The following is a 17,958-nucleotide window of genomic DNA, read 5'->3' on the forward strand; positions in this document are numbered from 1 at the left end:
CTGACTTTGTAGCTTTTTCAAACCTTAGGCGAGGTTTGTCTACGCCAATCTTGAACATGTTTTTTTTCTTTTTTCGGATTACTGAAAATGATTATAGGTTTTTGTTCAAAACCGCAATTTGTTGAAGAACTTTTTTTTCTTATATCCGAAAATTCGAAAATGTAACCAATGCAAAGATGAACACATAAACCCGACCGCAGTTTCAGCATTATTTTCTTGAGCAACAAAAAGATATTGAATCATCTTCGATTTTTTTTGGCAGCTTACAGTGGCAAGAATCTCGGCAATGATCGTACTGGCATTGGTGAGCTTAGCCACCGTGGACGCTATGAATCCGCGCTTGAGTTCGAACTCTTTGAAATTTCAGGCGATCAATTGCCGGAAACACTCGGCGTTGCTGACAGAGTTTGGCGGCGTCAGCGACGGAGTAACTTCAAATACTCTCGTGTTCCGGAAAGCGATTGAACATCTCAACACACTAGCGGTGGATAGCAGTGCTCAATTGGTCGTGCCATCGGGGAAATGGCTGACCGAAAGTTTTAATCTGACTAGCCATTTGATATGAACCAAAAGATATCAATCATACAATATACTTCAATGAAGATGTGAAGAAAAAGTTATCAAAATTATCAAAAGTTGTTTCAATTCATGCCACATTGAAGAAGAATGAAGTTTGATTGTTATAAATTTTGGTGGGTTACAATTTAGAATTATTGTATTTTAAGACTTTTTATTAAATTTAGGTTACAATTACATAATGGTTGATTATGGCCATTAAGTATGAATGTTACAACTCTTGGAATGCCTTTAATAGTTTCATTTTGAGGCTATATAAGCCATGTATGTTGTATTTGTAAGCAGACTTGAAAATATAGAAAGAAGCATTTATGCTTTTCTTTAGCCAATGGCTAAGTTTCTTTGCAATTATATGTAGTTTAGATTGCATGTACAATTATTCAAGCTCGATGTAACGACCCGGGAAAGAAAGAAAAAAAAAATATATATATATATATATATATATATATAATAAATAAATGAAAACGAGAAAACGAAAAAAAAAAAAAAAAAAAAAAAACAGTCGCCGGAAAACCCGCGAGTTTTCCCGCGACCGCCGAGTTTCGCGGAACCCACGCGAAACGACGGGCACAGCACGCCCACCCTCAGCCCAGCATCTTCAGAACACCTGCAAAGGGAGAAAAGAGAGAATTTCGAGAGAGAGAGAGAGAGATTTCGGACAAACGTCGGCGAGTGTCCAGTTTCTCCGACGAGCCCTCAAACCACCCTTAAACCGACACCAAACGACCTGTTACTACCGTAAAAGAGATCCCTAACGAAAGCACAATAATTCAGGGTGCATTTTGTGTTATTTCGTAAGCATCGTCGTCGGTAACCGAGGTCGGAAAGTTAGGTTTCTTAATCGATTCTTAGATCTATGGCTTTTAGGAGTTTTTAGGCCGCAAAACTCCCAAAAAGGAAAGAAGGACGACAAACAAAGAGGAAAAGGGAAGGAAGAGGACCGAAATCGGCAACAGAAACGCCGCGGGAAGGAGAGAGAAAGCTCGCCGGAAAATCGGCCAAAGTCGGGTAAGGAAGATGAGATCCACGGATCCGGGTCAACCCGAACCCAGAACCCGGGAGAGCCAGCCCGTTCCTCCCTTGGCCTCTGCCTTCGGCCCAGCCCAACTACAGCGGCCCAAACCTCAAACCGGCCTAGAAGTTATGGTTCAGTTGAACCAACCCAGAGTAGACCCACGGTCCAATTGAGCCAGCCTGCAAACCAAACACTTGCGGCCCAGCCCAGTAAGCCAAGGCCCAACGATTAGCCTTGGCCCAGTAGCCTTCCACAGCCCGTGACCCGAACCACGACCCGAACCAGACTGCGACCCGCGCTTCGACCCGACACTACCGCCCAACGTGGCTTTCTCTGCTGCTGCCACGTGTCACACAGCGGCACGGCAGTCCTCGGCTCGGCTCGGACCAAATGGCTCGGGCTCCCTCCGCTGACGCTCTGGCGGCTCCTCCGGCGGCTCCAGCGGCTGTTCGGCTCGGCTCACCTATTTTCAGCCCGGTTTCCACTGTTTCGACCCTCCCGGATCTGTTTTCGGCCCCGATTAAGGTATCCGAGGCCGTTTTAGAGTCGTATTTCACATTTATTAAATTATAGGTAAATTAATTGTGAAATACTAACGAAAAGTGGTGAACGGCGTGATAGGAAACAAACCCAGCGAAGTAGGAAGCAGCTCTCACGGAACGGGAGCTTACGTTTAGCTATTTAGGGAGTACTTCGGCCGAGGCCAACCAAGTAAGTGGCCTTACTATAGGATAGGCTAAATAGATTGTATGATGCTTGATGATATGTGCCAGTTTATACATATTTTGTTGAGTGACGCTTAATATGTTTGACGCACGTTGTGGCATTATGACGAGCATGATGATTGCATGATTTTTACCTTAATATGATGATGTTTTCCATATTGAGCATGCTAGATGATGATGAGTGCCATATTGCATCATGTCGTTAGATCGACGTAGGACACAACCCTAAGAGCATGAAAATGATATTAATATAAATATCCACGATATGCGTTACCTAGAGTAACAAAGAGATGAGACTAGAGGGTTGTGTCAGAAGAGACATTACGATGGATTTAGAGGGACCTCATGCATTTTGTATGTTCATAAGCATAGGGCTACTTCCCCTAGAGATGATGAGTGCGGACGCGCACCTTATGATGAGCGCGAATGCGCACAGGTGCGAAAGCACACAGATGAGGGTGTTCATGAGGCGCATGACACTATGGGGTTCCGCTGACCTCCGGACGTCGCTACAGATTAGCTTGACCAGAGGGTCCAGGGGGTGTGCGAGCGCCCTGGGGACTCACACTCGCACGTGTGAGTCGTGTGTAGGGAAGTACTACACATCCAATTTGTCCGAGACTGGAGGCCACCCCTAAGATGATTAGAGATAGGTCCCTATTCATGATTGCATGTGTTTGCATTAGCATGGCCCCTATAGTGGGGTCACTTACTGAGTATTTTCTTCGAAATACTCAGGCCGTGTGCCATATTGTTTTTCAGGTAAAGGCAAGGCTCCCATGTACGGTTGACGGTGGCATCGTGATCAGAGACTGTGGCGCGTGCATAGGATAGTTGCATATTTTATTCCTAGTCTTGGTTAGGATAGGGCGTTTGCATTTCATTCATTTATTAATTAATTTGTAATCGTTTTATTTTATCTTTTTGAACTCCAGCACGATATTTGAAACTTGTAAGTCCGGCAGTGTTTTCCAATGTTTTAATGTATTCTGAAGTTTTTAAATTTTTCCGCTAATAAAGATGAGCATGCTTAGATTTTTTTTCTGCATTAGGGATGAGCATGAGACGTTAGTGGCGACTCTAGATATTTGGAAATTTAGGTTCGTTACAGTTGGTATCAGAGCTCTAGGTTTTAGATTCTGTAGACTAGCCTACGATGTAGGCTTGGCACGCTCCACGGTCCCAACGTCGATGCCCCGTCACCGTCAGGTATGCCTTGCACAAGATAAGAAAAGAGAAACGTTTTCGAACTCGCATGAATTTTATGTTAATGTTACTGAAATTGTTGTGATATTTCACGTATTTATTTAAGAGCATGATGTGATGTGTTGCATGCTGAGTGCTTTTGTTTGCAATATGATGTGAACTTTGTAGATGTGATGCATAGTATAATTTCATAGGTAATGAGCCTTAGACTTAAGAGATGCTATCTTGGTTTCTAGAACCATGCTGCTTAGACCATGCGAAAGAGTAAGACGAGGAAGGGGACGACCTCCTATTAGAGATAGAGAACGAGGTGAGGCTGAAGAGAGCCCACCTCGAGAGGGATCAGAGACAGGGTTTGAATTAGAACCCTTGTTACATGTATGGTCGGCAAGCAACCCTAAGAGGGTAGACATAGTAACTAAGGATAGAGTGAAGAATGACCAAGCAATAGTAGCCGACCAAACTCTAAAGCGTAGTCTTAATAGTAGTAAAGATGACCGACTTCGACGTAATACTAGGCATGGATTGACTAGCTGCAAACTGTGTTAGTATAGACTGTCGCAAAAAAATAAATAATGAAATTCTCGCCACCGGTGTGACCTAGCTTTAAATTTAAATGCACAAGTACCGGGACTACCCCAAATGTAGTCTCGATGATGAAAGCAAAGAGATTAGTCCAACAAGGCGGTTAAACTATATTAGTAGGTGTTGTAGACGTAAGAGGAAAAGAAAAGACCCTTGAAAACTTGCCAATAGTAAAGGAGTTCTCAGATGTATTTCTGGACGACCTACCTGGAATACCCCTTCCCGAGCGGTCGACTTCGTCATCGAACTCGAGCTGGGAACTGGGCCTATTTCTAAAGCACCCTATCGCATGGCGCTAGCAGAGTTGAATGAACTCAAGGCGTAATTACAAGACTTACGGGATAATGGGTTCATTCGACCTAACATATTTCCCTAGGGTACGCTAGTGTTGTTTGTTCAGAAGAAAGATGGATTGATGCGTTTGTGCATCGATTACAGAGAGTTAAATAAGGTAACCATAAAGAACAAATACCCTCTGCCTAGAATATAAGACTTATTCGATCAACTAAGAGAAGCGACGATATTTTCTAAGATAGACCTGCGGTCAGGTTATCATTAAATAAAGAGTAAAGAAAAAGATGCACCAAATACAGCATTTAGGACAAGGTATGATCGCTATAAGTTCGTGATATGTCATTTAGCCTCACCAATGCTCCAGCTGTGTTAACGGGGTTAATGAACCAAGTGTTCAAGGACTGTCTAGACACTTTTGTGATCGTGCTCATTGATGACATTCTAGCGTACTCAAAAAACAAACTTGGTACACCAGGAACACCTCTGAAAAATCCTAGCCACCCTAAGAGAGAACAAGTTGTATGCTAAGTTCTCAAAGTGTGAATTTTGGTTACGATAAGTCTCTTTCCTAGGATACGTGGCGACAAAGGACGGAGTATCCGTAGATCCTACTAAGGTCATAGCGGTCACGAAGTTAGAACGCCCAACTTCGGTAACATCAGTACAGAGTTTCTTGGGACTAGCGAGATACTATCGAAGGTTCGTGTAGGACTTCGCTAGAATAGCCTCGCCTTTGACACAGCTAACGAGAAAAGGGGTACCATTTATATGAAATGATGCTTGTGAGGCAAGCTTCCAAAACCTAAAATAGAGATTGGTAACCGTCTCGGCATTCACGGTTCCCAAGATCTCAGAAGAGTACGTAATCTATAGTGATGCCTTCAAAGAATGGACTAGGATGTTAATGCAACACGTTAAAGTTGTTGCATACGCGTCCCGTCAACCAAAAGAATATGAAGATAATTACCCTACCCACGATCTGGAGTTGGCCGTTGTAGTGTTCGCGCTGAAAATTTGGTGACACTACCTGTATGGAGAGAAAATTCAAAGTTTAACCGACCACAATATTTTAAATATTTCTTCACCCAGAAAGAGTTAAATATGAGACAGAGAAGGTGGTTAGAATTGGTGAAGGACTACGATGTAGATATCCAGTACCACCCTGGGAAAGCAAATGTGGTTGCAGATGCCTTGAGTAGGAAGATGGTCCACTCGTCGGCCCTCATTACGAGGGAAGTAAGGGTACAAAGAGAGTTCGAGCGAGCCAACATAGCTGTAGCGACCGAGGGAGTCATAGCACAGCTGGCCCGACTCACGGTACAACCTACGCTTAGGCAGAGAATTATTGCCTCCCAACGAGAGGATCCTAACCTACAGAAAGTCCTAGGACAGCTAGACGAAAGTCCAGTAGATGGATTCTCGAAGTCATCAGATGAAGGACTATTGTATCAGGGACGCTTATGTGTTCCAGCAATAGAAGATTTAAGGAAGGAAATACTGATGGAAGCTCACAACTCACCATTTGCGATGCATCCAGGAGGTACTAAGATGTACCAAGATTTAAAACAACACTTTTGGTGGAAGAGTATGAAGAGGGATGTTGCCGGGTTTGTGAGCAAGTGCTTAGTTTGTCAACAAGTGAAAGCTCCAAGACAAAAGACGGCGGGGTTGTTGCAGCCCCTAAGCATACCGGAGTGGAAGTGGGAAAACATAGCGATGGACTTCATAGTAGGTTTACCCAAAACGCCCAAGGGCTATACAGTGATCTGGGTAGTTGTCGATAGGTTGACCAAGTCGGCACACTTTCTACCTGGGAAGGTTACATATACAGTTGACAATTGGGCACAACTGTACGTGAAAGAAATAGTAAGACTACATGGAGTCCCAGTGTCTATAGTGTCGGATCGGGATCCACGCTTTACGTCAGCGTTTTGGCGCGGACTTCAAAAAGCACTGGGTACCCGCCTCGACTTTAGTACCGCTTTTCACCCCCAAACAGATGGACAAACGGAGCGTTTAAACCAAATTCTAGAGGACATGCTACGCGCTTGCGTACTAGATTTTAAGGAAAGTTGGGATTCCAAACTACACCTAATGGAATTCTCGTATAACAACAGTTTCCAAGCAACTATTGGAATGGCACCGTTTGAGGCCCTGTACGGGAAACGGTGTAGGTCCCCACTGTGTTGGGACGAGGTAGGAGAGAAAGAATTAGTAGGACCCGAGTTGGTTCGACTCACCAATGAGGCTGTCCAGAAAATTCGAGCGAGGATGCGTACCGCTCAAAGTAGACAGAAAAGCTACGCCGATGTAAGGCGTAAAAGCCTGGAGTTTGAGGTGGGGGACCCAGTATTCCTCAAGGTGGCACCTATGAAAGGTGTGTTAAGATTCGGACATAAGGGCAAGTTAAGTCCTAAATTCATTGGACCATTCGAGATCCTAGAGCGAGTTGGTCCGGTAGCGTATAAGTTAGCCTTACCTCCAGCCCTCTCAGGAGTACATGATGTATTTCATGTGTCGATGCTGAGGAAGTACATTACGGATCCTATCCACGTAATAGACTACGAACCACTCCAACTCAATGAAGATCTTAGCTACGAGGAAAAACCAGTAAGAATCTTAGCTAGAGAGGTAAAAACCTTACGCAACAGGAGTATTGCGTTTGTCAAGGTACTGTGGCGGAATCACCACAGTGAGGAAGCCACGTGGGAGCGTGAGGACGAGATAAGAGAGAAATACCCCGAGTTGGTACAAGAGTTTGAGACTTTCGAGGACGAAAGTTCTTTTTAGGGGTAGATAATGTAACGACCCGGGAAAGAAAGAAAAAAAAAAATATATATATATATATATATATATATATATTAATAATAAATAAATAAATAAATGAAAACAAAAAAAAAACAAAAAAAAAAAAAAAGAAACTCAGTCGCCGGAAAACCCGCGAGTTTTCCGGCGACCGCCGAGTTTCGCGGAACCCACGCGAAACAACGGCCACAGCACGCCCACCCTCAGCCCAGCATCTTCAGAACGCCTGCAAAGGGAGAAAAGAGAGAAATTTCGAGAGAGAGAGAGAGAGTTCGGACAAACGTCGGCGAGTGTCCAGTTTCTCCGACGAGCCCTCAAACCACCCTTAAACCGACTCCAAACGACCTGTTACTACCGTAAGAGAGATCCCTAACGAAAGCACAATAACTCAGGGTGCGTTTTGTGTTATTTCGTAAGCGTCGTCGTCGGTAACCGAGGTCGGAAAATCGATTCTTAGATCTATGGCTTTTAGGAGCTTTTAGGCCGCAAAACTCCCAAAAAAGGAAAGAAGAACGACGAACAAAGAGGAAAAAGGAAGGAAGAGGACCGAAATCGGCAACGGAAACGCCGCGGGAAGGAGAGAGAAAGCTCGCCAGAAAATCGGCCAAAGTCGGGTAAGGAAGACGAGATCCACGGATCCGGGTCAACCCGAACCCAGAACCCGGGAGAGCCAGCCCGTTCCTCCCTTGGCCTCTGCCTTCGGCCCAGCCCAACTACAGCGGCCCAAACCTCAAACCGGCCCAGAAGCTACGGTTCAGCTGAACCAACCCAGACTAGACCCACGGTCCAACTGAGCCGGCCTGCAAACCAAACACTTGCGGCCCAGCCCAGTAAGCCGAGGCCCAACGTTTAGCCTTGGCCCAGTAGCCTTCCACAGCCCGCAACCCGAACCACGACCCGAACCGGACTCCGACCCGCGCTTCGACCCGACACTACCGCCCGACGTGGCTTTCTCTGCTGCTGCCACGTGTCACACAGCGGCGCGGCAGTCCTCGGCTCGGCTCGGCGCAAACGGCTCGGGCTCCCTCCGGTGACGCTCCGGCGGCTCCTCCGGCGGCTCCAGCGGCTGTTCGGCTTGGCTCACCTGTTTTCAGCCCGGTTTCCACTGTTTCGACCCTCCCGGATCTGTTTTCGGCCCCGATTAAGGTATCCGAGGCCGTTTTAGAGCCGTATTTCACATTTATTAAATTATAGGTAAATTAATTGTGAAATACTAACGGAAAGTGGTGAACGGCGTGATAGGAAACAAACCCAGCGAAGTAGGAAGCAGCTCTCACGGAACGGGAGCTTACGTTTAGCTATTTAGGGAGTACTTCGGCCGAGGCCAACCAAGTAAGTGGCCTTACTATAGGATAGGCTAAATAGATTGTATGATGCTTGATGATATGTGCCAGTTTATACATATTTTGTTGAGTGACGCTTAATATGTTTGACGCACGTTGTGGCATTATGATGAGCATGATGATTGCATGATTTTTACCTTAATATGATGATGTTTTCCATATTGAGCATGCTAGATGATGATGAGTGCCATATTGCATCATGTCGTTAGATCGACGTAGGACACAACCCTAAGAGCATGAAAATGATATTAATATAAATATCCACGATATGCGTTACCTAGAGTAACAAAGAGATGAGACTAGAGGGTTGTGTCAGAAGAGACATTACGATGGATTTAGAGGGACCTCATGCATTTTGTATGTTCATAAGCATAGGGCTACTTCCCCTAGAGATGATGAGTGCGGACGCGCACCTTATGATGAGCGCGAATGCGCACAGGTGCGAAAGCACACAGATGAGGGTGTTCATGAGGCGCATGACACTATGGGGTTCCGCTGACCTCCGGACGTCGCTACAGATTAGCTTGACCAGAGGGTCCAGGGGGTGTGCGAGCGCCCTGGGGACTCACACTCGCACGTGTGAGTCGTGTGTAGGGAAGTACTACACATCCAATTTGTCCGAGACTGGAGGCCACCCCTAAGATGATTAGAGATAGGTCCCTATTCATGATTGCATGTGTTTGCATTAGCATGGCCCCTATAGTGGGGTCACTTACTGAGTATTTTCTTCGAAATACTCAGGCCGTGTGCCATATTGTTTTTCAGGTAAAGGCAAGGCTCCCATGTACGGTTGACGGTGGCATCGTGATCAGAGACTGTGGCGCGTGCATAGGATAGTTGCATATTTTATTCCTAGTCTTGGTTAGGATAGGGCGTTTGCATTTCATTCATTTATTAATTAATTTGTAATCGTTTTATTTTATCTTTTTGAACTCCAGCACGATATTTGAAACTTGTAAGTCCGGCAGTGTTTTCCAATGTTTTAATGTATTCTGAAGTTTTTAAATTTTTCCGCTAATAAAGATGAGCATGCTTAGATTTTTTTTCTGCATTAGGGATGAGCATGAGACGTTAGTGGCGACTCTAGATATTTGGAAATTTAGGGTCGTTACAGTTGGTATCAGAGCTCTAGGTTTTAGATTCTGTAGACTAGCCTACGATGTAGGCTTGGCACGCTCCACGGTCCCAACGTCGATGCCCCGTCACCGTCAGGTATGCCTTGCACAAGATAAGAAAAGAGAAACGTTTTCGAACTCGCATGAATTTTATGTTAATGTTACTGAAATTGTTGTGATATTTCACGTATTTATTTAAGAGCATGATGTGATGTGTTGCATGCTGAGTGCTTTTGTTTGCAATATGATGTGAACTTTGTAGATGTGATGCATAGTATAATTTCATAGGTAATGAGCCTTAGACTTAAGAGATGCTATCTTGGTTTCTAGAACCATGCTGCTTAGACCATGCGAAAGAGTAAGACGAGGAAGGGGACGACCTCCTATTAGAGATAGAGAACGAGGTGAGGCTGAAGAGAGCCCACCTCGAGAGGGATCAGAGACAGGGTTTGAATTAGAACCCTTGTTACATGTATGGTCGGCAAGCAACCCTAAGAGGGTAGACATAGTAACTAAGGATAGAGTGAAGAATGACCAAGCAATAGTAGCCGACCAAACTCTAAAGCGTAGTCTTAATAGTAGTAAAGATGACCGACTTCGACGTAATACTAGGCATGGATTGACTAGCTGCAAACCGTGTTAGTATAGACTGTCGCAAAAAAATAAATAATGAAATTCTCGCCACCGGTGTGACCTAGCTTTAAATTTAAATGCACAAGTACCGGGACTACCCCAAATGTAGTCTCGATGATGAAAGCAAAGAGATTAGTCCAACAAGGCGGTTAAACTATATTAGTAGGTGTTGTAGACGTAAGAGGAAAAGAAAAGACCCTTGAAAACTTGCCAATAGTAAAGGAGTTCTCAGATGTATTTCTGGACGACCTACCTGGAATACCCCTTCCCGAGCGGTCGACTTCGTCATCGAACTCGAGCTGGGAACTGGGCCTATTTCTAAAGCACCCTATCGCATGGCGCTAGCAGAGTTGAATGAACTCAAGGCGTAATTACAAGACTTACGGGATAATGGGTTCATTCGACCTAACATATTTCCCTAGGGTACGCTAGTGTTGTTTGTTCAGAAGAAAGATGGATTGATGCGTTTGTGCATCGATTACAGAGAGTTAAATAAGGTAACCATAAAGAACAAATACCCTCTGCCTAGAATATAAGACTTATTCGATCAACTAAGAGAAGCGACGATATTTTCTAAGATAGACCTGCGGTCAGGTTATCATTAAATAAAGAGTAAAGAAAAAGATGCACCAAATACAGCATTTAGGACAAGGTATGATCGCTATAAGTTCGTGATATGTCATTTAGCCTCACCAATGCTCCAGCTGTGTTAACGGGGTTAATGAACCAAGTGTTCAAGGACTGTCTAGACACTTTTGTGATCGTGCTCATTGATGACATTCTAGCGTACTCAAAAAACAAACTTGGTACACCAGGAACACCTCTGAAAAATCCTAGCCACCCTAAGAGAGAACAAGTTGTATGCTAAGTTCTCAAAGTGTGAATTTTGGTTACGATAAGTCTCTTTCCTAGGATACGTGGCGACAAAGGACGGAGTATCCGTAGATCCTACTAAGGTCATAGCGGTCACGAAGTTAGAACGCCCAACTTCGGTAACATCAGTACAGAGTTTCTTGGGACTAGCGAGATACTATCGAAGGTTCGTGTTGGACTTCGCTAGAATAGCCTCGCCTTTGACACAGCTAACGAGAAAAGGGGTACCATTTATATGAAATGATGCTTGTGAGGCAAGCTTCCAAAACCTAAAATAGAGATTGGTAACCGTCTCGGCATTCACGGTTCCCAAGATCTCAGAAGAGTACGTAATCTATAGTGATGCCTTCAAAGAATGGACTAGGATGTTAATGCAACACGTTAAAGTTGTTGCATACGCGTCCCGTCAACCAAAAGAATATGAAGATAATTACCCTACCCACGATCTGGAGTTGGCCGTTGTAGTGTTCGCGCTGAAAATTTGGTGACACTACCTGTATGGAGAGAAAATTCAAAGTTTAACCGACCACAATATTTTAAATATTTCTTCACCCAGAAAGAGTTAAATATGAGACAGAGAAGGTGGTTAGAATTGGTGAAGGACTACGATGTAGATATCCAGTACCACCCTGGGAAAGCAAATGTGGTTGCAGATGCCTTGAGTAGGAAGATGGTCCACTCGTCGGCCCTCATTACGAGGGAAGTAAGGGTACAAAGAGAGTTCGAGCGAGCCAACATAGCTGTAGCGACCGAGGGAGTCATAGCACAGCTGGCCCGACTCACGGTACAACCTACGCTTAGGCAGAGAATTATTGCCTCCCAACGAGAGGATCCTAACCTACAGAAAGTCCTAGGACAGCTAGACGAAAGTCCAGTAGATGGATTCTCGAAGTCATCAGATGAAGGACTATTGTATCAGGGACGCTTATGTGTTCCAGCAATAGAAGATTTAAGGAAGGAAATACTGATGGAAGCTCACAACTCACCATTTGCGATGCATCCAGGAGGTACTAAGATGTACCAAGATTTAAAACAACACTTTTGGTGGAAGAGTATGAAGAGGGATGTTGCCGGGTTTGTGAGCAAGTGCTTAGTTTGTCAACAAGTGAAAGCTCCAAGACAAAAGACGGCGGGGTTGTTGCAGCCCCTAAGCATACCGGAGTGGAAGTGGGAAAACATAGCGATGGACTTCATAGTAGGTTTACCCAAAACGCCCAAGGGCTATACAGTGATCTGGGTAGTTGTCGATAGGTTGACCAAGTCGGCACACTTTCTACCTGGGAAGGTTACATATACAGTTGACAATTGGGCACAACTGTACGTGAAAGAAATAGTAAGACTACATGGAGTCCCAGTGTCTATAGTGTCGGATCGGGATCCACGCTTTACGTCAGCGTTTTGGCGCGGACTTCAAAAAGCACTGGGTACCCGCCTCGACTTTAGTACCGCTTTTCACCCCCAAACAGATGGACAAACGGAGCGTTTAAACCAAATTCTAGAGGACATGCTACGCGCTTGCGTACTAGATTTTAAGGAAAGTTGGGATTCCAAACTACACCTAATGGAATTCTCGTATAACAACAGTTTCCAAGCAACTATTGGAATGGCACCGTTTGAGGCCCTGTACGGGAAACGGTGTAGGTCCCCACTGTGTTGGGACGAGGTAGGAGAGAAAGAATTAGTAGGACCCGAGTTGGTTCGACTCACCAATGAGGCTGTCCAGAAAATTCGAGCGAGGATGCGTACCGCTCAAAGTAGACAGAAAAGCTACGCCGATGTAAGGCGTAAAAGCCTGGAGTTTGAGGTGGGGGACCCAGTATTCCTCAAGGTGGCACCTATGAAAGGTGTGTTAAGATTCGGACATAAGGGCAAGTTAAGTCCTAAATTCATTGGACCATTCGAGATCCTAGAGCGAGTTGGTCCGGTAGCGTATAAGTTAGCCTTACCTCCAGCCCTCTCAGGAGTACATGATGTATTTCATGTGTCGATGCTGAGGAAGTACATTACGGATCCTATCCACGTAATAGACTACGAACCACTCCAACTCAATGAAGATCTTAGCTACGAGGAAAAACCAGTAAGAATCTTAGCTAGAGAGGTAAAAACCTTACGCAACAGGAGTATTGCGTTTGTCAAGGTACTGTGGCGGAATCACCACAGTGAGGAAGCCACGTGGGAGCGTGAGGACGAGATAAGAGAGAAATACCCCGAGTTGGTACAAGAGTTTGAGACTTTCGAGGACGAAAGTTCTTTTTAGGGGTAGATAATGTAACGACCCGGGAAAGAAAGAAAAAAAAAAAAAAAAAAAAAAAAAAAAATATATATATATATATATATATATATATATATATATATATATATATTATATATTAATAATAAATAAATAAATAAATGAAAACAAAAAAAAAAAACAAAAAAAAAAAAAAAAGAAACTCAGTCGCCGGAAAACCCGCGAGTTTTCCGGCGACCGCCGAGTTTCGCGGAACCCACGCGAAACAACGGCCACAGCACGCCCACCCTCAGCCCAGCATCTTCAGAACGCCTGCAAAGGGAGAAAAGAGAGAAATTTCGAGAGAGAGAGAGAGAGTTCGGACAAACGTCGGCGAGTGTCCAGTTTCTCCGACGAGCCCTCAAACCACCCTTAAACCGACACCAAACGACCTGTTACTACCGTAAGAGAGATCCCTAACGAAAGCACAATAACTCAGGGTGCGTTTTGTGTTATTTCGTAAGCGTCGTCGTCGGTAACCGAGGTCGGAAAATTGATTCTTAGATCTATGGCTTTTAGGAGCTTTTAGGCCGCAAAACTCCCAAAAAAGGAAAGAAGAACGACGAACAAAGAGGAAAAAGGAAGGAAGAGGACCGAAATCGGCAACGGAAACGCCGCGGGAAGGAGAGAGAAAGCTCGCCAGAAAATCGGCCAAAGTCGGGTAAGGAAGACGAGATCCACGGATCCGGGTAAACCCGAACCCAGAACCCGGGAGAGCCAGCCCGTTCCTCCCTTGGCCTCTGCCTTCGGCCCAGCCCAACTACAGCGGCCCAAACCTCAAACCGGCCCAGAAGCTACGGTTCAGCTGAACCAACCCAGACTAGACCCACGGTCCAACTGAGCCGGCCTGCAAACCAAACACTTGCGGCCCAGCCCAGTAAGCCGAGGCCCAACGTTTAGCCTTGGCCCAGTAGCCTTCCACAGCCCGCAACCCGAACCACGACCCGAACCGGACTCCGACCCGCGCTTCGACCCGACACTACCGCCCGACGTGGCTTTCTCTGCTGCTGCCACGTGTCACACAGCGGCGCGGCAGTCCTCGGCTCGGCTCGGCGCAAACGGCTCGGGCTCCCTCCGGTGACGCTCCGGCGGCTCCTCCGGCGGCTCCAGCGGCTGTTCGGCTTGGCTCACCTGTTTTCAGCCCGGTTTCCACTGTTTCGACCCTCCCGGATCTGTTTTCGGCCCCGATTAAGGTATCCGAGGCCGTTTTAGAGCCGTATTTCACATTTATTAAATTATAGGTAAATTAATTGTGAAATACTAACGGAAAGTGGTGAACGGCGTGATAGGAAACAAACCCAGCGAAGTAGGAAGCAGCTCTCACGGAACGGGAGCTTACGTTTAGCTATTTAGGGAGTACTTCGGCCGAGGCCAACCAAGTAAGTGGCCTTACTATAGGATAGGCTAAATAGATTGTATGATGCTTGATGATATGTGCCAGTTTATACATATTTTGTTGAGTGACGCTTAATATGTTTGACGCACGTTGTGGCATTATGATGAGCATGATGATTGCATGATTTTTACCTTAATATGATGATGTTTTCCATATTGAGCATGCTAGATGATGATGAGTGCCATATTGCATCATGTCGTTAGATCGACGTAGGACACAACCCTAAGAGCATGAAAATGATATTAATATAAATATCCACGATATGCGTTACCTAGAGTAACAAAGAGATGAGACTAGAGGGTTGTGTCAGAAGAGACATTACGATGGATTTAGAGGGACCTCATGCATTTTGTATGTTCATAAGCATAGGGCTACTTCCCCTAGAGATGATGAGTGCGGACGCGCACCTTATGATGAGCGCGAATGCGCACAGGTGCGAAAGCACACAGATGAGGGTGTTCATGAGGCGCATGACACTATGGGGTTCCGCTGACCTCCGGACGTCGCTACAGATTAGCTTGACCAGAGGGTCCAGGGGGTGTGCGAGCGCCCTGGGGACTCACACTCGCACGTGTGAGTCGTGTGTAGGGAAGTACTACACATCCAATTTGTCCGAGACTGGAGGCCACCCCTAAGATGATTAGAGATAGGTCCCTATTCATGATTGCATGTGTTTGCATTAGCATGGCCCCTATAGTGGGGTCACTTACTGAGTATTTTCTTCGAAATACTCAGGCCGTGTGCCATATTGTTTTTCAGGTAAAGGCAAGGCTCCCATGTACGGTTGACGGTGGCATCGTGATCAGAGACTGTGGCGCGTGCATAGGATAGTTGCATATTTTATTCCTAGTCTTGGTTAGGATAGGGCGTTTGCATTTCATTCATTTATTAATTAATTTGTAATCGTTTTATTTTATCTTTTTGAACTCCAGCACGATATTTGAAACTTGTAAGTCCGGCAGTGTTTTCCAATGTTTTAATGTATTCTGAAGTTTTTAAATTTTTCCGCTAATAAAGATGAGCATGCTTAGATTTTTTTTCTGCATTAGGGATGAGCATGAGACGTTAGTGGCGACTCTAGATATTTGGAAATTTAGGGTCGTTACAGTTGGTATCAGAGCTCTAGGTTTTAGATTCTGTAGACTAGCCTACGATGTAGGCTTGGCACGCTCCACGGTCCCAACGTCGATGCCCCGTCACCGTCAGGTATGCCTTGCACAAGATAAGAAAAGAGAAACGTTTTCGAACTCGCATGAATTTTATGTTAATGTTACTGAAATTGTTGTGATATTTCACGTATTTATTTAAGAGCATGATGTGATGTGTTGCATGCTGAGTGCTTTTGTTTGCAATATGATGTGAACTTTGTAGATGTGATGCATAGTATAATTTCATAGGTAATGAGCCTTAGACTTAAGAGATGCTATCTTGGTTTCTAGAACCATGCTGCTTAGACCATGCGAAAGAGTAAGACGAGGAAGGGGACGACCTCCTATTAGAGATAGAGAACGAGGTGAGGCTGAAGAGAGCCCACCTCGAGAGGGATCAGAGACAGGGTTTGAATTAGAACCCTTGTTACATGTATGGTCGGCAAGCAACCCTAAGAGGGTAGACATAGTAACTAAGGATAGAGTGAAGAATGACCAAGCAATAGTAGCCGACCAAACTCTAAAGCGTAGTCTTAATAGTAGTAAAGATGACCGACTTCGACGTAATACTAGGCATGGATTGACTAGCTGCAAACTGTGTTAGTATAGACTGTCGCAAAAAAATAAATAATGAAATTCTCGCCACCGGTGTGACCTAGCTTTAAATTTAAATGCACAAGTACCGGGACTACCCCAAATGTAGTCTCGATGATGAAAGCAAAGAGATTAGTCCAACAAGGCGGTTAAACTATATTAGTAGGTGTTGTAGACGTAAGAGGAAAAGAAAAGACCCTTGAAAACTTGCCAATAGTAAAGGAGTTCTCAGATGTATTTCTGGACGACCTACCTGGAATACCCCTTCCCGAGCGGTCGACTTCGTCATCGAACTCGAGCTGGGAACTGGGCCTATTTCTAAAGCACCCTATCGCATGGCGCTAGCAGAGTTGAATGAACTCAAGGCGTAATTACAAGACTTACGGGATAATGGGTTCATTCGACCTAACATATTTCCCTAGGGTACGCTAGTGTTGTTTGTTCAGAAGAAAGATGGATTGATGCGTTTGTGCATCGATTACAGAGAGTTAAATAAGGTAACCATAAAGAACAAATACCCTCTGCCTAGAATATAAGACTTATTCGATCAACTAAGAGAAGCGACGATATTTTCTAAGATAGACCTGCGGTCAGGTTATCATTAAATAAAGAGTAAAGAAAAAGATGCACCAAATACAGCATTTAGGACAAGGTATGATCGCTATAAGTTCGTGATATGTCATTTAGCCTCACCAATGCTCCAGCTGTGTTAACGGGGTTAATGAACCAAGTGTTCAAGGACTGTCTAGACACTTTTGTGATCGTGCTCATTGATGACATTCTAGCGTACTCAAAAAACAAACTTGGTACACCAGGAACACCTCTGAAAAATCCTAGCCACCCTAAGAGAGAACAAGTTGTATGCTAAGTTCTCAAAGTGTGAATTTTGGTTACGATAAGTCTCTTTCCTAGGATACGTGGCGACAAAGGACGGAGTATCCGTAGATCCTACTAAGGTCATAGCGGTCACGAAGTTAGAACGCCCAACTTCGGTAACATCAGTACAGAGTTTCTTGGGACTAGCGAGATACTATCGAAGGTTCGTGTAGGACTTCGCTAGAATAGCCTCGCCTTTGACACAGCTAACGAGAAAAGGGGTACCATTTATATGAAATGATGCTTGTGAGGCAAGCTTCCAAAACCTAAAATAGAGATTGGTAACCGTCTCGGTATTCACGGTTCCCAAGATCTCAGAAGAGTACGTAATCTATAGTGATGCCTTCAAAGAATGGACTAGGATGTTAATGCAACACGTTAAAGTTGTTGCATACGCGTCCCGTCAACCAAAAGAATATGAAGATAATTACCCTACCCACGATCTGGAGTTGGCCGTTGTAGTGTTCGCGCTGAAAATTTGGTGACACTACCTGTATGGAGAGAA

This window comes from Cucurbita pepo, unplaced genomic scaffold (genome assembly GCF_057944985.1).
Source record: "Cucurbita pepo subsp. pepo isolate OVF unplaced genomic scaffold, ASM5794498v1 scafford_3, whole genome shotgun sequence".
Taxonomy (NCBI): Eukaryota; Viridiplantae; Streptophyta; class Magnoliopsida; order Cucurbitales; family Cucurbitaceae; genus Cucurbita; species Cucurbita pepo.